The sequence below is a fragment of the Pteropus alecto genome, unplaced genomic scaffold (assembly GCF_000325575.1).
Source record: "Pteropus alecto unplaced genomic scaffold, ASM32557v1 scaffold75, whole genome shotgun sequence".
Classification (NCBI taxonomy): Eukaryota; Metazoa; Chordata; class Mammalia; order Chiroptera; family Pteropodidae; genus Pteropus; species Pteropus alecto.
In genome coordinates this window covers 15,863,602-15,890,620 of record NW_006440638.1, presented here as the reverse complement: position 1 = coordinate 15,890,620, position 27,019 = coordinate 15,863,602, and the positions used below count along the sequence as shown (strand labels likewise).

General features: G+C 38.7%; 1 protein-coding gene and 2 pseudogenes across 2 annotated transcripts in view; all 3 read left to right on the top strand.

Moving 5' to 3' along the window:
- The window catches only part of ATXN7 (ataxin 7), an 84,712-nt gene that overhangs the window by 6,533 nt on the left and 51,160 nt on the right, over window positions 1-27,019 (top strand). The gene's annotated exons all lie outside the window — the stretch shown is intronic.
- LOC112484364 lies at window positions 20,838-20,956 on the top strand (annotated as a pseudogene).
- On the top strand, window positions 23,981-24,099 carry LOC112484461 (annotated as a pseudogene).

Sequence of the window (27,019 nt, the reverse complement as noted above, 5' to 3'; positions counted from 1 at the left end):
CACCAGGAAACAAATCTGCATTTTGATTGATGAGGAGGGCGTATAATGTCCTTAGATCCCATATCTTTACAATTTTGTTCTTGCTAAAAAGTATGATGCCTGGCGCAATCCATGCTGAATTAATTGCTCAACCCTTAAGGCTTTGCAGTTACTGGAAACCATGCAAGTTACCTATAATAGAATAGGGTTTTGAAGCTGTATTCCATTTAGTTTTGATTGGTTCTGGTAAACTCTAATCTCAGGAGAGAGGCATAAAGAATTTATGCAACATTATTGAGTATGGCCCACATCTTATGTGGTCTTATTTCTTCCTTAGAAGGACATTCTGCTTTCTCATGTCCACATCTTACAATGTTCCTGAATGTACGTGGACATCTCAAGTTTGGTGAGAAATTTTACTCTTTGCCAGCACAAGTTTTACCTTATGTAATTTTCACAGCAATTCTTTGATTTAGGTATTACCATTATCTCCATTTTACCTAGGGGGAAACTGAGACTCAAAGAGCTAAGGTACTTCACTAAGATCACAAAGCATGGAAGAAGCCCTGTAACCCAAATCTGCCTAATCCACAGCCCACGTATTTAACCCTCTGCTGTGCCAAGCCTATTTTAGAATATGCGTCTGCTTCTCATGAGCTGGAGCAGGTTGCTATGACCTTTGTTTTCTTTATCCTTGGCTGGAAATACTGATCTTTAACAAAAAATTTTTTAAATAAAAATATCAGAGCCTTTTCCTTGCTGTGTCCTACAGCAGTCTATATGTTGTATTTAGCAGTTACAAATAGAAAATCTGTTGAGGGGGAGGGGAAGCATGCAGTTTGCATTAGAAATAATTGGCTTTTTAAAAAAGATTAAATGAAAGCTAAGGTTATAGCAGATAGCAAACAATCATCTGGGATTTGTGCCATTAAAAAAAAAAATCTTTTAAAAAAGGAGAAGTGAAATTTCGCTATTTAAATAGCATTTCAGCACAAGATTGCTTTTAATCACATTGATATTCAAAGTTTATGGCAGTGTGTCTAATAAATGTGCCCCTCTGATTATTAAAATATTTTTTTGATTGAAGTTCTAAGGAGTAAAAGAAGCTTATTAGTAGACTTAACAGTTGGAGTTACTGTACTTTTGAGAGAAAGGCAGAAGATTACATTTATATTCATCTTGTACAACAGGGATTATTATAAATGAGCAAGAGAAGGAGAAGAATGGTTTTTGCATTTCAGGCACTCATGACATAAAACTAGATTAAGTGTTCTTGTTCCTCATGTAATAAAGACCATGCTAACATCAAATGTTTTTCCTCTTATATATAAGCTTATGGCAAGGGAAAAGTAATAGTTCATTATCAACTAGATTCACAATCTTAAAACAGAAAATATTCCCCTCCCGGGCTATTCAGATGTTTTTCACAATCCTGAACTTTAGTAGGGGGGTGGGGGGGGAGGGGAGGGACATGAATCAGAAAAAGAAGAAAAATGCTTGTAGTCAGTGATCCTTAGGTTTTTATACTTTAAGCCAGAAATTTTCTGCAGTAAACTGGAGACCAAACATAGGGTTGCTAGCATTTTATAATATACAAAATTTGACACATATATAATTCTTACCACCATAAAAGTATGAAGACCATTGTTTTGGCATAAAGGACAGTCCTTTAAATTTGAAGAAAGTTTAGGTTTAGGAAGGACATTGCATTGCCTCGTTTAATCAGCTTTCCAAAGCATCTTCCATGTAACCCTGCTTCTTTGTGCTGTTAGTAGATGTTATACAGAAAAGGTGTTCTATGTCGTAAGGCTACAAAGGACAACTTAATGAGGAAGGCAGTACTGGGAACTCCAGTTCTGGAGTTAAACAAACTTAAGTTCATATCTCATCTCCAGTGGATAAATAACTTGAGAAAAATTCCATAGCTTTGCTATGCCTCAGTTAACTTACCTGTAAAATGGGAATAATGGTGGTACCACATAGTGGTTGGGAGGATTAAATGGTATAATGCAGGCTCAGCACTTTGTACAGTGAGTGTCTAGCAGAGTAACTGTTCAATAAATGTTAGTTGCTAATTTTTTAAAAATTTTTATCAGAGAATACAGTGTCATGAGCATGCCTCTAATCAAGTGTCAGCCAGGATTCTCAGGGAAACAGCAGGAAGTGAAATGCCAGTTTCATGTAGCAGACAATATATAGATAGAGAGAGGAAACCTCAGCGTGCTCAAGATAATAGAACCCTCGTTTCAAGCTTTCTTGGACTTAGTAAAAATGAGAAGTGGGTGTTGACATTTCTTATTTCCTCCTTTAGTCTTCACTTTTGACTTGCAGGGAGAAGCCCAATGTGGGTATTTACCTTCCCCTGCTTGTAACAGTTATTTGCGCTTTCTCCTGCTCTGGCAACCTGTAGTTTGTTTCTTTAGATAGCTTCTTGTAATGTTTTACAAACTTTTTTTCTGAGCAAGAAAGGTAAATTATAGCCAACAGAATAAAGTTATTCTCACTAAGTTGGGAATTGGATCAGAGATAACTGAGGCTACTACTTATATGATTTTATGTATGTGTGGTGGTAGTTACAGGGGGTTTTCTGCCTGGTGAGAGAATTTAGAAAATTGCCTTCCAATTCTTGGAAATTTACATTTTAACTTGAAGCAGTTCTCAATTTAAGTTACTTTGTTCTCTTTGGAAACTATATAGACAGATATGTTTAATAAGAAAAAACATTAATATTATTATTATTAAAGTTAATACATATTCATTGTAAAGATTTTATTAATAATGGAAGTATGGAATATGAAAGCCATCATTCTCTATAATCCTACTCTGTACCAATTTTAAATCTTCAATTACAGGACTTGGGCTTGGGGCATTCCATACTTAATCAAGGACACCCATGTAACACTTTGAGCATTTATTGACAGGCAGGACTCAAACCTGCCAGCTTCATCACTTCCGGACAAGATTCATACTCTGTCTGTCATTGGGCAGGACTCAGGATAATTTGTCTAGTGTGGTTCCTGCCATGAGAATCTTTTGGCTGTTTTGCATTAATTCATTTAGCTTTTATCCCACAAAACTTTGGCAGGCACACTCTCTGTGCCTCTTGCTGGGCTAGAGTCCAAGAGTACAACTGCAAACAAGGTAAAAAGGTAAAACACTGACCCCCAAGTCAGGCATTTCATTAGCAAATACTTATGGAGTTACTCGCTAAATGCCAGGTTCTCTGATGGGCATTGGGGATAGAGTGACACAAGTCAGAAAGAGCCCCTGCCCTTTAGTGAAGCGAGAGATGGTAAATACACAAACATTTTTCAAGGACTTTGAGTGCTGTTAAGTCAATAAAATAGGCTAATGAGTTAAGAGTGGGGGGAGGGTTCTAACAAACATGATCAGGAAGGCTTTTCTGAGAATTTAACATTTAAGCCGAGATATGAATGATGAGAGAAAAGTGACCACTGGATCATCTGGAAGGAGGGGAAAGTGGTCACTTTCCTGAGGCCATGTTCAGGAATTTGGCTTTATCCTAACTAATGGGAGCCAACTGGTAGGGAGGGGTAGCTTCAGCTGGGGAATGGTCTGATCTGTGGTGAATGGATTGGGGAGAGGGTATAAGGACCCAAAGACTAGGTGAGAGGTAATGGTGACTTAGATCCTGTTGATGGCAGTGGCAATGCAGAGAGGTTGTCCTGTTAAGAGAGTTTTGGAGGTAGAGGTGACATGATTTAGTAAAGAATTGGATGTAGATGAGAGAGAGAAGTAAAGATTGGGATCTGAGGCTTAAGGGCCCAGTGGTACCATTTAATAAGCTGAGGAATGGCAGAGAATGTAGAGACTCGGGGTCAGGAGCTCTGTTTTGGGACACACTGTGTTTGATATTGGGCATTCATGTCCAGCTATGGAGTCGGCAGTTGAGTGTACAGTCTGGAGTTTGGTGAAACAGCCTGGGCTGGAGACACCAGGTGAATTTTCTTCATCAACGTACAGAGAGCATGGAAAGCTGTGGAATTGGGTGAGTTCCTCTAAGGTGCAAGTGTCAGTAAAGAACAGAAAGCCAGGGGCTTAGCCCTCATTGAGGGAGTGGGGCGGTGTGGGGGAATCTGCAGAAGGGGTGAGGAATCTCCAGTGACACAGGGAAACCAGGTGAGTGTGGTGGTGCAGAATTTGAGAGAAAAAAACACTTTAAGTGAGGAGTGATTGCCTGTGTCAGATGCTGCTGTGAAATAGAGTAAAGCCAGGCCAGGGAATTGCTCTCTGGCTTTAGCAGTGTAGAGGTCATAAATGACCTTAATCAGGAGAGTTGGAGAGACAGACGCCTGATTAGAAGAGGCTGTAAGAACTGGAGCTGAGGAAATAGAGTAGGGCAAGTGTAGGTAAATCTTCAAAGGGTTTAGCTTTGAAAGAGAATGGAGAAATGAGGCAGTAGCAGGATGGGGGCATGGATAAAAGGAATGAAGGGAAGGTTTATTTTATTTTGTTATGTTTATTTCATTTATTTTATATAGGGCATGTTTGTTTGCCACTGGAAATGATCTAGGAGTGAGGTATAATTGAGTACATGTGAGAAAATGGATAATCACAAGGATATCTTGATTTGGGGGAAGGGGATAGGACTCAGAGCCCGAGTGAATGTGTCAGTTTTGGATAGAGTCAGAGACTTCCTTCTGTTGTAATGAGAGGAAAAGCATACGGGTCAGTTGCAGGTAGAGTTGGGATATTGTGGGAAGATAAGGTATGTAGTTCTTTCCCATCATTTTCCCCTTTGCCTACTGACAGTGAGAGAAGTTAGGAGGTCATTACTTGAGAGAGGGTAGGAGGAAGAATTTTGTCTTTTTCTCCAAACAGATAGAGAGGGATAGCCAAGTAAACAGGCTGTCGTGTATCTTTTGAAGGTCTTCCAGTACAATTAGAAGAAAATTCAAATTTCCCAGTAAGGCCTGCTAGACCTTGAATGGTGATAGTGTGAGCCCAGAAAATCAGGAATCTCAACAACTTGAAGTAGAGTGCTCTCAGAGTACAGGGTGGGGACAGCTACTCACGGGAGGTGATGGGGAAAATTGGAGCTTTTGTTAGGCCTTGATGGATGAGTCAGCTGGTGTGATATGGGAGCAACTTCTGAGGTGGGGACATATCTGGGGATGTGGAGGTGAGGGAACCCTAGAACTTGGCTGTAACCTTGTGGGGCGGGGGTGAGTAGAGGAAGGGCAGGAGATGAAGCTCGATGCAGCAGAAGGCAAGTCATTCCGAAAAGAAGTTTGTGCTTTGTCCAGAGGGTGGGCTTTGGATGATCACCATGGTAGTAGTGTGGAAATTAAATTGGTGGTGGACAGAGTTGAAGTTGCAGGCCAGTGGGGCATGTAGCCTGCCTCCTTGATGTGAAATCCTCAGGTGTCTAGGTAATAACTGAGGAAGTGAGGATTGTTTCTTTCTGATAAAACTTGTTAATGGTGTTTGTTTGCATTCATTTATTTTGCATTCATTCTGCTTGTTTGCATTCATTTACTCTGTACAAATTGTTCTAATTTTAAGGAAAACGGCAAACATTCTAGAACTGCCTTCATAGAGCTTCTATTTCAGTCGGGGAAACAGGCAACAATTTTAAAAGAAAAGTGATATATATGTTAGGTGGTGAGTGTTCTGGAGAAAAATAAAGGGTAGAAGAATATAATTTAAAATAGGGTGAGAAAGTTTTCTGAACCAAGACTTGTAGGATATGAAGGCATGAGCCATATGGATATCCTGAAGGAGCTTAAGGCAGAAGGGATAGCAAACCCACAGACTCTGGTGAGAGAGGATCCAGGATTGTCTGAAGAACATCAAGGGGGCCAGGGTGGCTGGAGAAGTGTGAGTAGGGGGAAGGTAGTAGAAGTCAGACGCTGAGGGACTAAGAGTTTGGAAGTGAGCTGAGGAGGCAGATCAAATACGGCCTTATAGCCCATTGAAAATCCAGATCACTTTACTGCGTCTCACAGGCTCTGCTCATTCTGGTCTCTGCCCAGTTCTTCATCCTTGTCACCATCCATTTTCCCCTTTGCCTACTGTGCCTCAAGCATGCTGGCCTCCTTCCAGTTCCTCTGGCACAATGGGCTCTTTCCCACTTCTAAACCTTTGCATACGCTGTTCTCTCTGCCTGGACTTGAAGTATCACCTTCTTAAAGGAGTCCTCCATATCACCGTATTTTGCTCTGTAGCCCTTATCAAAAGTTATTCATTAATATCTTGTGTCAATATAAAGCAAGCCATCACTCTTGCTAAAATGTGTCATTACTGTTAGATAGAAGGAATCATCAAAAGTTTTTATATATGTCTTGATTAAATTTGCAAAACGGACCTAAAGGAGAAAAACAGTATAGATTACTCACTAATGATATTCTTTGGCTTTTTTGAGGGGGAGGGTTGGTAGTGTTCACTGCAATGTCATTTCATTCCCTGTTGTATGTAAATTTCATTGGGCATGTTTCCGTGTTCAAGCACCCACTTTTTGGATGAGTAACAATATGCTGTTAAAAGAGAAATGGTTTTGGTTTTGGAATAACAGATATGTACGAATAAATGACAGTGTGCCTCATGACCTCTGTTACATCATCGGGGTTTTCTTTCCCAAGATAAACTCTGCTTTCTTTCAGTCTCTGAATAGGAAATTTATTTTCTCTCTTCCCTTCATTCCTGTTTTAGGCCTTTTTCTGTCTACTCTGATGAACTACTATACTGGAAACAGGCTCAGAGTTTACGGTAGATTTTGTGTGCTATACTTTCTTTTCCTCTTATCTTACTTAGCTCCATATCTGATGAGCTTTTCATTGTAAACTGGCAGCTGCAGTGACTATTTCTTTCAAAGATCTTGTGTTTGGTAGATGATTTCTTAAAAGTTGGCTGTTGCTAAAAATAATCTGTGTTGTGTGAGTTTATAATCTATCTATGAATTATAGATTTCTCATTTAAGAGGTAGTTGTGCAAGGATAACAAATAAAACAGTTTTTTTAATCATTTAAAAACCATACCATCCAGATAGAGTAATAAAGTTGGCAAGCACAAATATTCATCAAGTGCCAGGTAAGTAGAAATTTCACAAATATCTTCTTTTTTCCTCACTAGTAATTCTAAAATAAAAACATTGCTCCTTAAATACAGGATTTTGATAGATGGCATTTAAGAATTATGAAAACATGTCAAATCCGGATAGCTATGTGGTTTATATACCCATTTTGTTAATAATGGAAAAATGCTTTTAAAAAGTATTTGAGAACTTCAAAAATTAAGCATCTTCGCCAATACCTGGTAGTAAGTAACAGTAATAATAGTAGCTCTCATTATTTGAGCACTCCCTACATGTCAGGCACTGTACTAAGAGCTTTACATGGATTGCCTCACTTAATCCTTAATATAGTATTGCGAAGCAGATACTTAGGTTATCCCCATTTTAAAGACGAGAAAACTGAGTCTCAGGAAAGTTAACTTGCCCCAAATCACACAGCTTATAAGTGGCAAAGCTGGAATTTTTGTCTGGCAGACCCAAAGCCAGATAGTTCCATGATTTATCGAGTAAAGTGGCTAATCTCTGCTTGTTCAGCTATCATTTATGAGGGAATGCTTGGAATAGGCTTTAATTTATTGGTAAACAGGTAGAGTATCAACGTACATTCCAGAGAGCAGTTTAAAATTAAGGAAGTTGCTTGTTTGGTGTTTTAGGGAATAGCAGCAGCAGTGAAGTTCTGGTAAGGAGAGTGGGGGTATTATCTGAGAACTTTGGACTTAAAACCTTGGATGGAGGGATGTGCACACATTTGTGAGACTATGCAAAGATTCATTTAAAATCCATAGTGTATGTAATTTGTAGAATATGGGGTGGAGAAATGGTTAACTCTAAAAAAGCAAATCCTAATAGTTTGTTAGCTGAAACAGATAGAGATAACTTAGAAAGGGCATGTATGCTTTAGGACAGTATCTTCAGCTGATACAGTCTTTTATAATAATGCACAGAGATACTTGTAATCCAAAGATTATCCAGGAGTCATTCTTTTTAAAAATCGAAGTCACTATATTTTACTATCTCATTCAACAAACCATGTTCTGGTTGATATTTAGTAACTAAGTTGCTTGATATGACCTCTCATTCTTTTTTCCCCATCTTTGCTTGTCTTGGTGCTTCCCAAAAGGGAAATACGTTACAACAATAGAACTTTCTATCAGATATTTTTCTTTGCTTTGATTGTATTGCATTGCTGTGGTCTTGCCCACGTGTGACAGGACTGGCATAAGGCAAGTGGGAGTTTGCTTGAAGGCCAGGCCTGCCTGTTCTTCCTAGCTGCACAAACCCCTCCCAGCATCCTGTCTTTGCTCTGCACACAGTGAATTCACACTGCCTGTTGTTGGTGAATTGACTGATAAGTAATGGAAAGATGATTGAGAGGCTCCCCATCCATCCACAGGGACTAGGAATTACCTCAATAACTGTTCACAGGAATTTAGGGTTTTAAAATGGTTATGACTAAATTGGACATAATTGGTTTAAAAAAACAACAACAGGGAAAATAGGTCTTTATATATATTGTAATGGTTTTCAAATAGTGCTGAATACTTTGAGAGGTCAGACTTTAATGCTTGATTTCTGTAAAATTTAGCATCCCTTATTCAGAGACAGCTTTTCCTTCCATTTTAAAAGATAACACGTTTTTATTTTTATTTCCAAATCTCCAGTAAATTTTAAGTGCTGTCACTTTTATAAAAAGGTAATTAGGGAATGAATAGGAAATATGTCTTACAAGTGGTTGGTTTGGCATCATCGCTCAAGTTCCTATTTGCCTGATGAAAATATCTTGTAATAAGATCTCTTTGTGTGTAGCCCCTCCACAGCTTTCCCTGGAAAGCCTTGGCCATAATTATTGTCTATATCTGGGCACTGTCAAATGAAGAGAGGAGCCAGAGTAGAAGACAGCCACCTGATCTTTTTCACATCCCACAATTTACAATTTGGGGTAGGTTCTAACATACCCCTATTGCCTAAGGATTTTTATACCAAGTTTTAAGACACTTGGCGGATGGCTGTTTCTGTGGAGACGAAAGAGCTTGCTCGTGTGTTGATTTTGTTAAATATAGTTATTGGGGGGTTGGGGAGCTGGGTGGAAAAGGTAAAGGAATGAAGTACAAATTAGTAGTTACAAAACAGTCAGGAATGTAGAGTACAGCATAGGGAATATAGTAAATATTGTAATGGCTATATGTAGTGCTAGATGGGTACTAGAGTAATCAGGAGGATCACTCCATAAATGACATAAATGTCTAACCATTGTACTATGTACCTGAAATTAATATGAAATACACACATACATATATACATATACATACATATATATATATATGTATATATACTGAGTACCATATGGTGCATGAGAAAGTATGAGCAGTGCTGTTTCAGAGAACTGCTAAGGAATTAAATGCAACACAGAGATCTAGAAGAGGTACCTTAAAGCTGGAATCAGTGGCATATATGGTAGTGGAAGGTCTAACTTCTTGTTTCCACTGATCTTCTTACTATTACTTATATGTACTCTCTTGAAAATGTGGAAGGGGAAACATAAAGCAGTTATTACTGAAAATTGTAACAGCTTTGATAAAGATTTTGTGAGCAATAACTGTGGGATACCCATGTGTGGTATCTATGCTAATAGGGCAGCGATCCCCAGCCTTTTTGGCACCGGAGACTGGAGCTTCTATGAAAATTGAATACCTGATGATCTGAGTTGGAGCTAAGGCCGTGATGCTAGTGCTGAGGAGTGGCTGCAAATACAGATGAAAGTTTTGCTCGCTTGCCTGCTCCTCACCTCCTGCTGTGCAGCCCGGTTCCTAACAAGTCACAGACCGGTACTGGTCCTTGGCCAGGGGTTTGGGGACCCCTGTTATTGGGTGTCTGTCCTTGACTAGGGTTCAAGGAAGGAAGAGCCCCTGAAGACCAGAGAGGGTGCTCATGGACTTTCTCTTGCTGCAGAAAGCAAGCCAAGTCCCTGGCCTGTGAGGCTATGAAGGGGGGCTGACCCAGTGTTCCCTATTCCTCAAGGCCTTTTTGCAGTCTCTTCAGAAAGAAGGTACATCATTGCCATTTTGTTTTGTTTTGTTTTTGGCTTTCTTTTCAATGCTCTTGCCTGTATTTCTTCTGGTTTATGTGGTCTCCTTTGTATACCCATACCCTCTTTAAATTGCCCCCCTACCCCTCTAACTCTTAACTTCAGGAAAAGAGTTCACATTAAATTCTGCTCTCTCTCTCTTTTTTTAAAATTTTATTATTAGTTTCAAGTATACAGTACATTGATTAGACATTTATATAGTTTATGAAATGATCCCCCCGATTGCTTTCTCTCTACACTTAGCCATTACATTACTGTTAACTGCCCAAGCCGTGTTCCCCATCCCCGTGACCATCTATCAACTACTAATTTGTACTTCTTTAACCCTTCACCCCATTCTCATAGCCCCGCAAACCCTCTCCCCTCTGGCCATCACCAGATTGTCCTCTATGTTCGTGAGTTTGTTTTTGATTAGTTTCTTCCTTTCGTTCCTTAAATTTTGCATATAAGTGAAATCATATGGTATTTATCTTTCTCTGACTTATTTCACTCAGCATAACAGCCTCTAGGTCCATCTGTGTTGTTGCAAATGGTAGGATTTCATTTTTTTAATGGCTGAGTAATATTCCATTGTATATATGAACCATAATTTCTTTGTCCAGTCATCTGTTGATGGGCATTTAGGTTGCTTCCATATCTTGGCTAATTGTAAATAGTGCTGCCATGAACATAGGGGTGCATAGATCTTTATGAATTATTGTTTTGGTTTTCTTTGGATAAATACCCAAAAGTGCAACTGCTGGGTCAAAAGGTATAATCTTGCTCTCTTTTAATGTCCCCCACCTCATGTCACAACACGGATAATAGATGTAAATTGTGACTGTGATAAACCTACGTCAAAAGAAAGAAAAGCCTCAAGTGCAGAAGTGGGAGTAGATACGTGAAGAGCTAAAGCACGGGTTTTGAAATCAGGGATTCTCAAACTAGGTTTATTTGAGTCGTAAGAGGTCCTTGAACCCTTTCATGAATACATACAAAATCGTATCTTATTTGCATAGTACAGTTTTCTAGGGGGAGAGAATATACTTTTCAACAGATATTCAAAGGCCTTTATGACCCAGTAGTGTTCAGCACCACCAGTGAAAATACCCAGTCTTTTTTTAGATAGTAGCAAGTCTCTGTTATTATTTTATTTGTAATTAAAGCAGGTTTTTTTCTTTTGTTGAAGTTCCCATATTCAAGATTTTTTTTTTAAATTTTCTACTTGGTTTCTAAAGTTTCTGTTTTGCTTAATACTTTCACAGCAATATTATTTTTTATAATTTTCATTAGTAACATGTAGTATTCTGGCTGCATTAAAGGTTAAGAGTCATAAGTGGGCCAGCCTGAGAAAACAACCATTTTTTGTCATAGTGATACCTTGTGAACTTGCATCCTTTCAGATAGACGAAAAGTTCAATACTATCTGAAGTTTTGTAACTGGACCTGTTTATAAATTAAGGACAGATAAAGGACAGAGTTAGGACATGAGGTAGCAGCTGGGGTGATCTTTCTGAAACTCACATCTAATAGCATTAATTGCTTAAATGACTTGCCCATGTTTAACTGACTTCACTGATTCCCATTGCCATTAGGGTAAAGCTTAAACTACTTAATGTGGCTGATGGACAAGGTTCTGTTTGCCCGAGGCACCAGAGCTCCTTAGCTCCTCCCTTCAAGTTATATGCTGTCCCTATGCAGGCAGGGACAATAGCCCTTTTCTCCAGACAACCTCCCCTGCTCTCTTTTTTCTCCCTAAACGCCCTTCCCCAACAGAGAGAAAATTAACCCTTGTCTCTTAAGTGCCAACTTCAACATTAGTTCTTTCAGGCAGCCTTCCTGGGCCTCTGGTCAGGCTTTATTTCTGCGTCATGCTTTTTCTGTTAAGCCTAAGGAGGCTTTCACATGTTATTGCATGTAGCTCAACCTAAGTTTTTGTAAACTACTGCATAGTATTTTTATATTATGAATATTACGATGGTTGTTTAAACTCGACCTCTGTGGAGGAATATTTAGGCTGTTGGCACTTTGCTGCTTTTAACTGTGCTACAGTTAACATACTTTTACAAGTTTCTTACCACTAGTGAAATTTTGTCTGCTGTTTATTTTGTAAATAAACAGACAAATGGAGGTTATATTTAATTAGATAATACCAAAGTTCCCTCCAGAAAGTCTTTTCAAATGTTAGAGGTCCATCTAGGTGACAGAAAAGTATTGCAATGGCTTGGGGCACAGTTCCTTTCTCTGTCTCTTCTTAATGTACTGGCAGGATCCAGCTTTTTTCCCTGTCTTCCTACTCCCTAAGTTTTGGGCTGTTTGAAATTGCATTCTTCTGTCCTGTAGAAACTTAGAGCCCTGTGATTTGAAAATGCAGTCTGACTTTCAAAGTGTTGTTATTAAAAGAAGAATTAATTATATGCTTCTTTGTTACATTAATGTTCTTCATCTGAGAATCACAGAGTACCTAGAATATTCGCTCTTTAATCTACACAAAATCTGGGGTAAAATTTTTTGCCACCCTGTTGTTGACTTTCCTTGTCTACACTGCAAGCACTGGCCTCCAGTCTCAAACAAAGGCAAAAGCTGTTTTCTACTTCCCTGGAAAAAGTCCACAATGAGTGAACTGTACATCTCATAACAGGATTTGGAGTTGAATAATGAACAGAATATCGACTATAGTCTCAGTTACCTTTCTTTTACAGAAAGAGAGGAAATTAATTTCCCTGTGACTGGTAAACTCCCTTGACCTCCCTCTTTATAAAATTATATTATTTATTGAGTCTTGAAATAAACTTGTGCAAAGTAGTTTTTATGTTAAATAACCTTTCTGGAGAGGGGGTAATGGCTCTTACTGAAGGAATAATAAACTTGATGCCTCATAGGTACCTACTGGAAGGAGTGGCTGAAGTTTAGTTACTTTTGGGAAGAGACTTCTCAGAGAAAAAATTCCCTGGTTCTTGGGGGGCTGTTTTTATTTTTGTTTATGTTTATGAAAACCGTTCTTTGAACAATGGATAGAGAAATTAGAAATCAGTCATCCTATTTATACACCTCTTTCCAGAGGTCAAGATGGGATGGGGGAGCACTGCGAAAGAGATGGTCTATGTGAGAGGCAGAAAGGGAATGCTTTTGGATGGGAACTGAGGTAAGAGGGGGTGAAACGGAGAGTACTATGTCCTGGTGACTCAGTTTTTAAGTACTTCCTCTCTGGGTTCCTGTAATCACACCAAGAGGTTTTTTTGCAGGGTGTTAATTCTTGTGGCAGAGCAGCATTGCATTTCCTGGGTTATGATCCCTGCTTCTTCACGTCCCTGCTGACCTTGGGCATTTATTTAATACCTCCTAGCCTCAGTTTCCTCACTAGTTGGAGGGCATGTATTAGAATAGTGTTTCTCCCATAGAGCCATTTTGAGAGTGCTTTAATTAATGCAGGGTTTTTCAAGCTCAATGTTACCAACATTTGGGACCAGATAATTTCTTTTTGTGGGGAAATGTGCTGTACATTGTAGGATATTTAGCAGCATCTCTGGCCTTTATCATTGGATGCCAGTAGCACCACCCCCTCCAGTTGTTATAATCAAAAATGTCTCCAAACATTGTCAGTGTCCCCTGGGGTTCGGTGCATAATTGCCCCCAGTTGAGAACCACCCCTTTAATGTATGTGAAGCCTTACACTCTGTGCTTGGCATGTAGAAAGATTCTTCATTATCTGCACAGGGAAGGTGCTTCATAAATGTTTGAATGAATGAATGAATGTTGCTATTTTGCTATTGAAAGAGTGCTAGCTCCTTCCTTAGAAATCATATTATGGAGGAGATCCCTTATTGAGATTCTTTATGGCACGACAGTAACTATTTTGGGTGGCTACCAGGAGGAGTACTCCCTCTCCGTCAGAGTTTACTGATGTGCAGCAGCACCTATAAAGTGCCAGAGTAGTTATTACTGTCCAACTTTAATTCCAAGATGCTTTTTTTTCTCGTTTCAATATTTTTGAAATCAGAATGGATTATAAAGTTGAAGGGTACATTATTTTATTCTCCAAATGCTGATATTGACACACACTTGATGGCAGCTTTGAAATTAAAGAATATGGTATTTCTGTGAATGTTTGGACTTTGCAAATGGAGCGGAAGCTGTTTTTGGGCAAAGACTGTCTTACTATGTTGTTTTTTCCCAGTACTCAGCACAGTACTTCAAAACATACTGTCTCAAACATTCGAACAACCTGCACTTTCCAGTGTTCTGTTATGATATCCTTAAACTGCCTTTTGTATGGTACATCCCTTTAATACAGCTTGGGATGAAAAACATTGCAGTCTTTCACATGATGTCAGTAATGACAGTGTATTTTTAGTAGTCCCTGTTTTGCTCTTTCCATAGTGTGTTTGAGTGGATTTGACTGTTTTACTGCATTTTGTTCACTATAAAGATGAGTGTACAGTACAAACTAGTTTTCTGATACTGGTGACAAAGAAATATATGTCTCAGACTTTTACAGGAGGGCTGTATCATAAGTGCTTGTAACTTATGCAAATTATACTGTATGATGGCACAAAAGAGAAAAATAGTGTAGCTAATTTCACCAATTATTCAATGTATATTATTGCCCTGAAATTTGCTTGAAATGGGACGTATGAATCATCTAAGATTAAGTTCCATGAGGACAGGATATTGCTCACTGCCATTTCTTCAGCATCCTAAAAGATTGTTTTGAACATAGTATACACACAATTATGAGATATTGATTCCTTTCCCTTTATTTGGTCTCAGTTCCCTCAAGTATCTCAGTGTAAGCATCTCATTATCCTGTGATTCTGGTGTTTAATTAAATGGATTTTTTTTTTATACAGTAAGGCCCCTAAACAAGCCAACTATTTTATCTGTTAGAAACAGCCATCTGTTATAACATCAGTGACACATCTGGTTGTGTAGGACTTACTGGTTGGGCTCCATGTGGTGTCTGAGAAATTTTCAAGAATGATTTCAGCTGACTTTAAAAACTAACCAACTGAATTCTCTCTTAAACTGGAATTCTGTCAAAATCTAGACAGATGAAAATCATTGGGCATGCAGAAAGCTATGCCGTCAATTGTATTTTAGGTGGGCTTAAGCTGATCACAAGACTATTGTGTTTGCCTTTGAAGTACTAGAAATATATCCCTGGAGACTGAGTGTCAAAGGTCTAATTAGAAATTTTGTGATTTGTGGTATTGATAACAGGACCCTAGTAATCTTTTTGACTTTCTCACATGTGGTTTTGTGTAGGAAAGTAAGGGACTGCCTGTTAGGTAGGTTCTAGGTAAATATTTGTTGATTGATTCATCTCAGATCTAACATAATAGAAGATATGAAAGTCTATCTTGATTTTTCTTCATCTGTGATTCTACTCAGTCTGTACTCCGTGCCTTTGACTGGTTGGTCACTTTTCCAGTCTGCTTTCCATCCTGATGGAATATTCATGCTATAATAAAGAATAGAAACATCATCACCTTCTGATGACCTTAATCTGATTTTCAAGTGTCCTCCAACTGAAACCCATTTAAAGAAAGGCAACAGGCCCCACGATAAGAAATCTTTAAAAGGAGAGTGGAAATGTTCCCGCTTTAGCCTAGTGTAATTATTTTTGCTGTTCAGTTGCATAGGCAGGCTGCCAGAAGATACGGGGTACAAATTAATTAACCAACTGTTTGCAGAGATATGGCCATGTCATTACTGATAAGCACAGATGTAAATAAGGCAGTGTGTCAGCTGTTTTCTGTAACAAGAGAGGACAGAAATCTGTTAACTAAAATAAAATAGACCAAAGGCTTAGTTGGGGGAAAAGTATAGTTTGTTAGTTTCCATTTATTAGCACATCAAGTTCTTTTCTCTATTAAGTGATTTCTGATATGTTGAATGGGGAGAGAAAGCATGGTTTATCATGTTAGTCTTTTAAAAATATAGTTGAATGCTGTGTACCTCAATTGAGCATATTTAGATCCCACTCCCACTCACTAAAATCATTTCCAATATAAATTTTTAGACACCATAATTTATTAGGCCAATGGTGAATTTTAAGTAGTAGTATGTATAGTATGTATAAAGTAATGTATGTGAATAGTTTTGTCCAGACAAGAGTCTTAAACAATTTTTATAACCTAAGAAGCTGTTTCAATTTTGCAAGGATCTTTGAATCTTTGTATTTTTGGTTTACTCTTCCCCAGAGATGACACTGTGAGGACTTAGTAAATACTTTTTAAAGAAAGGAATGAAGCTCTGTGACCAGTGACAGGTCATTGCATGCTGGTTAGGGACTAGTATCTGGAGTCAACTAGATTTAACCTTTAACCCCAGCCCTACCTTTTACCAGCTATGTGATCTTGGGCCAGTTACTTAATCTTTCCACGCCTATTTCCTCATTTGTAAACTTGGGCTAATAATAGTACCTATACTACAGAGTTGTTGTAAGGATTACATAACATAAAGCAGATAAAGTACTTAGTACATTGGCCCAGTAAGTTCTCAATAAATGTTTGACATTGTGGCTGTTGTTGTTGTATTGTATTTTAGACATTTGCCTGACCTTTTACTTTAGAAGCACCCAAAAAAAACTAAACAAACAAACAACTGGGGAGAAATGAATGTTTAACTTGAGGCATCACTCTAAACTGTGGCTGTGGAGGGTGTTGTCTGCCAACCACATCTGTTTGCATATGGTTGTGGTGAGTGAGCTTTGAGTACCTTGTTCAAGTATGTCCACCTGTTTCCCCCGGAAGGACAGGAGTGAAACTGCAGTGTCTGAAGTAAAACTGAGATAAGAGAATGCATAAAACTTTCTTGTGAAAGTATTACCCGTTAGGTCTTCTAGTTATTGAAACAGAAATGAGCAAATGAGCTAACAGTTGAAACAAACTTGAAATGCTCTACTATTTCCTCGTGGTAATAAACTGTACCTAAGGTGTTTAAACAGAAAAGGCCTTTGTAACATTAAGAGAGATTAGGAGTAGAATTAATTAACCAGCAGTCAGCACTCCTCTTTTCCCCCACTTAGTATTTCCTTACAAATCTATTATCCCTCCCCAAACACAATCAGAAAAAGCAACTGTACAAGTGAATTTTGTGCATGAAGCAAGGCCTAACAGTAATGATTACAGAACTAAAAAGTACAATATTCAGAGAAGTCAGTGTCAAGACCAGAAAAATTAAAAAAAACCCATTCCCAGCTGTTTCCAAGGTCTAACCAAGTGCTGTCAACTAGGAGGCACTCAAGTATTTATGGAATGGGTGGAGGCATGAACAAATCTGACTGATTTGAGTTGTTTTCTCAGGCATCAATGAGAACATTAAGTTGACATGTGTATGAGTGCAACAGAATCTTTTTAGGCACAGAGAAGATTTATCTTTATTTTTATTGTAACTTCTCTTTAAATAAAGCTGCCTTTAGAGAAAGCTTTAATTCACTTGAGTGTAAGCACTGAGTAGTTTCAGACATTTATTCATGGTTCTTGTCATTCTTAGAACCATATTTTTAATTCCTGGCTGACTTTGAATTATTGACACTTAGTACATATGCCTTGCCTATTTTTTGTTGTTTTGTTTTGTTTCGTTTTCCATATGGAGGAAATAATGTTTTAGAACTTCATTTATAAAGCATTTCTCGAAAATTAGAGGAGAGTCTTCAAGATGATAGCTTCCTTGGTATCTTCTTGGAAATCTCAGAGGCACCTAGATTTCAAATGTCCCAGTGTACGTTCCTTATTCTCAGACTTGGCATTCTTCCAGGATTTCTTTTCAGAGATTGGTACCACCTATCTATCCTGTTCTGCAGGACAGAGAACTTAGCATCATTCTCTGTACCACCCTTGTATCCAGGCCTTTACCAAGTTATGTCAACATTTCCTTCTAAATAGCTGAATTTTTTCTCTGCCACCCTCAAGTCCAACCTACCCTGTATCTCTCACCTGTACTATTACAAACACCAACTGGCCTTCTCACTTCTTCTTTTGAGCCACAAATCTTTCTTCTTCATACTGCAGTCTGAGTAATGTTGAAAATAACGACGACGACAACAACAATAATAATAATAATAAAAGTCTGATGATATTATTCTCCATTATAATACTTCAGTAAACATTTCCAAATGGCAGAGTAAGGACCTCCAAAAATCTTCTCTATAAAAGCAATGAGAACACTGGCAAGAGTTTCAAAATTAACATTTTCAGAATCCTGAAGATTAAAGGCTTGAAGGATCTGTTGAACATTTATACAAGAAAAATTACTGAATCTCCATTAATACAACAAACTCTGTGGTGTTTTAAGTCTTCCTTTTTTCAACTCCCACATCCTCCATCCCCAGCTCCGCAGTAACTTTTCACAGCTTACAACTTGTGGTAGCTGTGAAAAACAGCAGCCTAGAAGCTACCAGAGGGGACAGAATAGGTTTGGAGGTCCCACAAAGCCCTACCTCCAGAAAATTGTCACTTTGAACTGTATGGTAGCTCCCTAAAAATCTCCATTCTCAGGACTTCTCTATTTGCGCTGGCTCAAAGCTCACTCTGTGCTTCATCTCTAGGATGTTTATAAAAAAAAATTAGCGACAATTATTGAACATCAAAAATGTCTGAGGTAGTGATACCAGTTGAGGCTAACAGGAGGATAACCAAAAAAACTAAATAGGAAACACTGGGGGCTTGTGTCAACTGGGGGCTTGTGTCAACTAGGGGCTTGAAGGAATTTCAACATTCCTGGGAATCTAAAAAATCACATGCATATGTAGGGCTGTACACATGTCCAGGAATAACCTGAAAAAAGCCCTATTTCTCACCTTTGGTTGACCTGGAGGCTCTGTGCAAGCAGAAAGTGAAGGCTAAAGCAGAGTTGTGAACTGCTTGCTAGTGCATTGACGGCATGCCCCAACATAAACACAGAGCCCCTCAGGAAAGGCTAGGAAACTTACTGGTTCAAGATATTTAAGGAAGTCCCTGTATAGTAATTAGCTAACCAAGCAGAGACCTGACTTAACCCAACGAAGAATACAGAGTTTACACAAGTACCGAGTAAATAACTAAACAAAAAGGACAAAAGACTTAATAGGTATAGAAAAAAGGCAAAATCACAGACATAAATCCTAGCGTATAAGTAATTAACATTAAATGTAAATAGACTAAACACTAATCAGCAAGCAGAAATTAGCAGAATGGGTTAAATAAGGTTATGATCCAACAATATGGTATCAACAAGAGACATACTTCAGATACAAAGTCAGAAACGTTAAAAGTTAATAGGAAAGATATACCATACAATAATTAAAAGAAAGCTAAAGTGGCTATACAGTTATAAAGGTACACACACCTAAGCTAACAACAAAACTTTAAAATACATGATGCAAAAAACTAACAGTGAAAGGAGAAATAGCCAATTCAACAATAATAGTAGGAGACTTCAATCTCTCACTGTCAAGAATAGATACAACATCCAGGCAGAAGATTAAGAAGAATATAGAAGATTTGGAAATCATAAACCAACTAGACCTAACCAGCAACAGCAGAATACACATTCTTCTCAAGTGTACGTGAAATACTCTCTAGGATCATATGTTAGGCCATAATAAAATAAGCCTCAATAAATATGAAAGAATGGAAATTACACAAGTACAAAGTACTTTCTCTAAGCATAATGGAGCAAAATTAGAAATTAACAGAAGGAAATTCTGGAAATTCACAAAAATGTGGAAACTAAACAACACACTCCTAATTAAGCAGTGGGTCAAAGAAGAAATCACAAGAGAAATTAGAATACTTTAAAATTAATGAAAATGAAGCACAACATACCAAACTTATGCACTAAAGCAGTATCTAAGGGAAAACTTACTGCTGTAAATAGCTATATTAAAAAGTAAGAATGATCTCAAATAACCTTCTACCTTAAGAAGCTAAAAAAAAGTAAACACAAAGCAAGCAGAAGGAAAATAAACATTAACATGGAAATAGATGAACTAGAAAATAGAAAAACTTTAGAGAAAATCAGTGGAACCAAAAATTGATACTTTGATAAGAACAGAGTACTTTGATAAAATTGACAAACCTTTAGCTAATTTTACCATATTATTCATATTACTAAAATCAAATTAAATAGGTGACATTGTGACCAATCTTACAGAAATACGGTTATAAGGGAATACTGTGAATAATTGTATGCCAACACATAATGTGTAACCTAGGTGAAATGGGCAAATTCTTAGACACTGCCAAACTAGCAAAACTGACTCAAGAATTAGAAAAATCTAAATAGACCTAATACAAGAATTTGAATTAGTAACTTTGTAACTTCCCACAAAGAGAAGCCCAGGTCCATATGGCTTCCCTGGTGAATTTTACTAAATGTGTTAAGAATTAGCACTCAGGCTACACAAACTTTTCTAAAAAATAGGAAAGAAGAGCACACTTCTCAACTTATTCTATGAGGCTATTAACCTGATAGAAAAACCAGGGACATCACAATAATTGAAAACTACTGACCAATATACTCAGTCTATTTTATACAGTATACATTGATTCTGTAATGTACAGTATACTAACTATACATTTGAACAAGATACATTGAGCAAATACACTCAATATAAATTTGTTAGATGGGTTTGGAAAAGCCTGGATTATTATGATATGAATAATTTCTCAAATATTGATAACATTATTCACGTTTCAGTCCACATTGTATGATGTATTATTTTAAGCACTTCTCAAACATAGAAATCATCTGAGAATCTTTATTAAAGAGAATCTGGTCGACGGCCATGCCACCCTGAACATGCCCAATCTCTTCTGACCTTGGAAGCTAAGCAGGGTCAGGCCTGGTTAGTACTTGGATGGTAGACTACCTTGGAATACCAGGTGCTGTAGGCGTTAAAAAAAAAAAAACAAAACAAAACAAAAACAAAAACGTAAAGAGATTCTGAAATGGTAGATGTGGTTCAGGGCTTGAAATTCAGTAATTCTAACCAGGTTCTTGGCGATAGAGAGGTTATTGATGCATGACCATGCTTCAAGCAGCAAGGCTTTGTTTTGAGGACGAACATAGAGTTTTGTACACCTTCCTTTTCATTGTGACCATTAAGATAGGAGACCTAAAGAGTGCTTTTTTCTCTGGCTTGAGGAATCTGAGCCAAACTCAAGACACTTACTACACTTTCATTATCTGTTAAAAGTCCTGAACCTTGTGGGACGTTTTTAGTAAGATATTTAGAGATTTTACAAATATGAGAGAGCCTATTATGTATACTGCCATGTTGGTCACCTTCGTAGCCCAACCTGCCTTCCCTAACTTAGGTTCCCTAGGATTATGATATTTGCCTCCTCTGTTCTATCTCAGGTGCTGTATCTCAGTTTTACTATAAGCAGTGACAACAGTAGCACTTGCGACTTTACCTTTGGAGAGTCAATGTAAGGTTGGTCACTTGTAGTTAGTGATTAATAGATACTAGATAGGACTGTTTTCTTCTATTTAACTCTTTGGTCCTCTGGTGTTTGGTTGGTTGCTTTTTTACTTGAAACATCTCATTTTTCTAATCCAGTTTTTATTGACTAGTTTACACATGTCCCCAAACCACATACGTTTTAACAGGTTGTTGATTGACCTTTTTTTTGTGACTGGTTGGTTTCATCATTTAATATCTTATAGTCAAAGGAATGTCCAGTTCCTTTGATTTATTGGAGCACAGGATATGAATTTGGTTGAAGTGTGTGTGGAGGGTAGAAACAAAATTCTATTTTATCCTTTCCCAGTCGAGATGTTTTAGCTCCTTTAACAGCAATTAAAAACTTTTTTTTTTATGTCATTGATATTACTTTTGATTACTCACAATTAAAATACATGTGAGACTGACTATAGTAAAAGCCCAAATTATATGCATCCAGCCTTCTAGGTCCATTAGATTACTTAGAAGTATTTCAGACACCAATAGGGCTGAGTGTCCTAGTATCTAAGTGAGTAGCAATGAGAGCAGACAGTCCAGCCTAAGAAATCTTCTTTTAGGTAGGACGCATTGGTTGACTGATTAAACAAGGCAGAGGAATAGAGATTTCTTAGAAGAAGCAGAGGGGCACTGAGTAGTGGAGAATCTCATGTAGTGAGGTGGTGAATAAGCATGTACTTTAAAGGGAGTAGCTTCCCTTCAAATCTTAGCTTCCACACATTTGGGCTCTGTAACATAAAGGAGGCAATCTCTCCTTGTGTCCCACTTTATTTACAAAGTGGGGGAAATGGCCCTGAGAGACAGGTAGTATGTGAAGATCAAATAAGTTAATACCTAGCACTTTACTTGAAACATAGGAAGTATTCCGTAATTGCAAACTTTTATTATTTTTGTTATATGTATTAATGCTTCTCAGAATTTTCATTGTGATTTTTTGTTCACCGTTACATACCCCGTACCTAGAATAGCATCTAGGTGGAGTAGGCATTCAATATATGAATGAGTGATATATGTAAAGTGCTGCCATGCTACCTGACACACAGTAAGTATTTAATACATAGTGTTATAGGAGGTGGTGGCTGTAGACCAGCAGAGATTAGAAGCAGTGGCCAGTGTAACCTACTGACAGTAAAAATAGAAATAATTATAATCATAGTAGGTAAGACAGACCTAGCACAGGCTGTGTGCCAGACATAGTTCTAAGAGCTTTATGTTAGTAACTCACTTCATTCTCATCAGTATCTATTAAGGTAGCTGCTGTTGTCCCCATTTTACAAATGAGGATATTGGCAGAGGAACTTGCCCAAGGACACATTCCTAGTGAGTAATGGCATTGGGATTTGAACTTGGGAAGTCTGATCCAGAGGCCTTTCTCCCATTCTTTTGTTGAGGGCCTACTGTGTGCCCAGCACTACGCTATTATGCAGACATGGCCCCTGCCCTCATGGAGTTTATATCTTAATGAGGGAGCTAGCAAAAACAAATAATAAATTAACTAATAAGTGAGAGAATTGTCTGAAGCGATAGGGGCCTACTTTAAATTGGGTTATCAGGGAAGGTCTTTCGGATGGAAAGTAGATTGAGACCTGGAGCCAGCTAGGCAAAGCATTCTGTACAGAGGGGACAGAATTGGCAAAGGCCCAGAGATGAGAAAGTGACTGGCATGTCAGCATAATTGTAAAGGACATTAGAATTCTAGAGTGGAAAGTATGAGGAAAAAGCTGTGTCTTGAGGTTGCAGAGGTCAGGCAGAGCCTTCTAATCATTCAATTTCATTCTGACTACATTGGAGAACCAGCGAAGGGTTTAATCACATCAGATGACATTTATGATTTAAAAACATTACTGGTTACTGGAGGAAAGGAGTGTAGAATAGGCAGAGGGGAGCACAGCCACTGTTTAGATCAAAGACCAGAGTGGACGGTGATGGGGAAAATGATTTAAAAAAAAAAAACAACTCATATTTCTATTGTTCTAAGCATTTCACTTTTATTAGTCCTCCCAACAAGCTCTGAGGGAGGTGCTATTACTTTACCCATTTATAGATGAGGAAACTGAGGTGAAGGCTAATAATTTGCAGGGCAGAGATTTGAACACAGTCTGGCTCCAGAGGCTGTGTGTTTAGGCTCTGTGCCCTAGCAAACTAAATTCTTCCATCTATGTCTTTCACCATCCACGTGTCCACATTCACTTCAGTGAGGAAGGAATAAAATGTAGACCCATCTTTGACTTCCTCCCTCTACCTCAAAACCCATCCACAGTCTCCTGAGCTCTTTGCAAGGTCCTCCAGAACATGTCTTCAGTCTCGTTTCCCCCATCTTCATCACACAGGCACTTCTGTCTCATTCTGATTTTTGCATCAGCCCTTGGGGATCACCCTCCGCCTACTGCTTACCTAAGTGGATCCACATTCATGCCAGAGTGACCTATTGTATCATGTGGATTCCTTGCTTAAAATCTATGGCCATGTCACCCTGAACATGCTAGATCTCATCTGATCTTGGAAGCTAAGCAGGGTCAGGCCTGGTTAGTATTTGGATGGGAGACTGCCTAGGACTACCAGGTGCTATAGGCATTAAAAATAAATAAATAAATAAAAATAATTAATTAGTTAATTAATTAAATCTTGGGTTCTCTTTTGGGCTTGCCGGGTAGAGCTGAAATTCTGAAGCATGGGCCGTGGCCCTCTGCAGGGGGAGCACTAGGGACACTCTGCTCTGCTGTTCCCCAGCCTTCCATTGCTTACAGAGGGGAGTGTGTGGTCAGCAATAGGAGCAGGGGACTACTTGAGAGTTAAGCTCACATTGTAAAATAGTTGCTATTTGGTGTACAGCAGGTCCTTGAATAACATCAACATGGTTTCCTTTCCTTCAGTGGGTCATTTTGATATAATACTGATGAATACTCTAGGAACTTAGCTCTTGTTTATATCAATTAGCCTGTGGTAAAGCAGTTTCATTATACATCATTTTGCCACAGTTCCAGAAAACTATCAACAACATTAAGTGAGGATTTATCAGTCTTCTACAAGTTTAATTAGTGAGAACTGAGGCCCTTGTAGTAGACATATTAATGAGTGTATACTTGTGTTTTTGTTAACATTTATTGTTTACTATATATTCAGTGCCGAGTGCTCTTCACGGATCAGTTCATTCTCACAATAACACAATGAAACATAGATCCTGTTAACTGTATTTTATAGATGAGGAGACTGAAGTTCAAAGAGGTTAAGTAATTTACCCACATTCACATAGGTGGTAAGAAGAGCAGGGGAAGAATAGGCACTTGAATTCAAGTAATCTGACTCCAGATTTACTTAGTTTGTGCACTGCACACACTAGAAAAAAAGAATTTGCCAAGGTGCATATTTGAGAATCAGACCCACAAAATTTTACCAGAAACTTCCTTCTAGAATGGAATCATGTGTTCAAAGGAAACATTCTCATCCTTGAATTTTGTCTCACTATGGCATACCCAATTGTAATGAATGACTATGTCATTAAATGACATAAAGGCACAATTATAACCTTTACTGATAATGGTACCACAGGGACTTAATTGAATACTTCAGTTATTCTCCATCAAATAATATTTAACACAAATTCATTTGCTTCTTCCTGTCAGTCAAGTTAGGCATTGTTAGGCACTGTCACTAGAGCAGAAAACAGGGCAGATGTGGAACTTAGTCTAGTGGAAGGAGATCAAGGCTCACACAGCTAGATGGATACTTACAAAGGGGGATGGTGCTGTGTGGCAAGGCTAAGTTAGTGCTCTGACAGTGAGTAACAGAGCCCTGCCTAGCCAAGTCTCCAAGGAAGTGACATTGAGGCTGAGACTGGATGACTAAAACCAGGTAAAGATCTGGAGGAAGTGAGTTCCAGGCAGAGGGAACAGCAAGCACCAGGGTGCTATGACAGGAAAGAGCATGGTGTGCTCCAGGACAATATGAAGGACAGAGGGCCCAAGCGCAAAGGTAGTTTTGGGCTGTTCAAGGCCTGCGGGCCAGGTCAAGAATTTTTATCCTAAGAGCACCTGGAAGATATGAAAGAGTTCTAGGCGTCAGTCGTTAATTTACAAACACACAGTGATAATTCACTTCATATCAGCTGTGCTAGGTAAAACAAAGAATCTGCCGTAAGGACTACAGAGGTGTTCGCTTATGAATTACTATTCCTAAATCATGAATCACTGAGTGAAGGAATGTAATGGAGGTATGAATGGTATGAGTAGGAGTAAAACAGAGGGGGCAATGGAACTGGTTCTTGTTGAATGGTGGGAATTGCAGAAAGAAGAAGGAAGAGCTTTCTGTGCTACAGGAGCTATTCTGGCCAAAGGTAGGATTGTAGGATAACAAGGCAGGCTCTGAGAAGGCCACGATAGTCTTCAAACTAGAGTAGGTTGACTCGGACTGGAGAGATGGGAAGAGTCAGAGTACTGGGGGCTTTGCTTACAGAGAGATAGGTCAGTGGTCCAAGCCCCACTTTGGAGCAAACAGAGGTCTTCAAGAAGAGGAATGGCATTTTTGCTTTGTAGGTTGGTGGCTTTGGTAGCAGAATGGAGGAAGCTGAAGAGGGAAGAAACTGGCTCTGTGAGATCTGTCCTGGATATGGAGTGTTTGTGGAGGCCACCGGGCCCTTACCTCAGGACATTGGTACTGGGAATAGCATGGAAGAGACAGTGTTTTGGGAGAAATGTTGGGAATTACCTGGGCCTGTGAGCAGATCTAGGTTCAGATCTTGACTCTGCCACCAAGGAACCTCATTATCTGCATGCCTTAGTTTCCTGAGCAATACAATGAAAGTATATGACTCCTATCTCACAGGCTGTCGGGGGAAATTGAGCACTTATTAGAGCCTTCTAAGGAATTGCATGAATTAATTCTCTTAGTCTTTCCACTTGGTGAAGTGCCCATTGAATTAAGTACTGTGATCTTCACCATTTGACACATGAAGAGGTTATAGAACTTGCCCAAGATCACATTGTATTCATACTAATAGGAAGTGGCCCACATTGTTAGCCACTCTGCTTGAAATACCTGTGACAGATAGTAACTAATAAGGGAGAGGGGGCAGCCTTTTGAAGAGATGACAGCTGAGCAGAGAGACCTGATGTGTGAGAATGTACCAGGCATCTTGTGAAGAGCAAGGGCAGAGTCTAGCTGAGAAAGAGCTTTCGAGGTCTAAGAAGAGAATGGTGGTCAATGTGCCTATAGCAGCAGAGTGAGCCAAGGAGAGAAGAGAAGGGAGGAAGAAGACAGAGTGAGAAGGAGGTAGGTAGACATCTGGCAGGGCCCTGAGGACTGAGGTAAGGGCTGGGATTTTATTTTTAAGAAGTGGGAAGCCACTAGAGAAATTTTAATGGTAGTGACATTTGTTGGAGGACTTCAAAGAACCACTCTGGCAGCTTTGTGGAAGGGATTGTGAACTACGTGGGAGACTTCTTCCTTAGCCCATTGGAGGGTGCTGCTGACAGGCTGTACAGTGATCCTAGATATG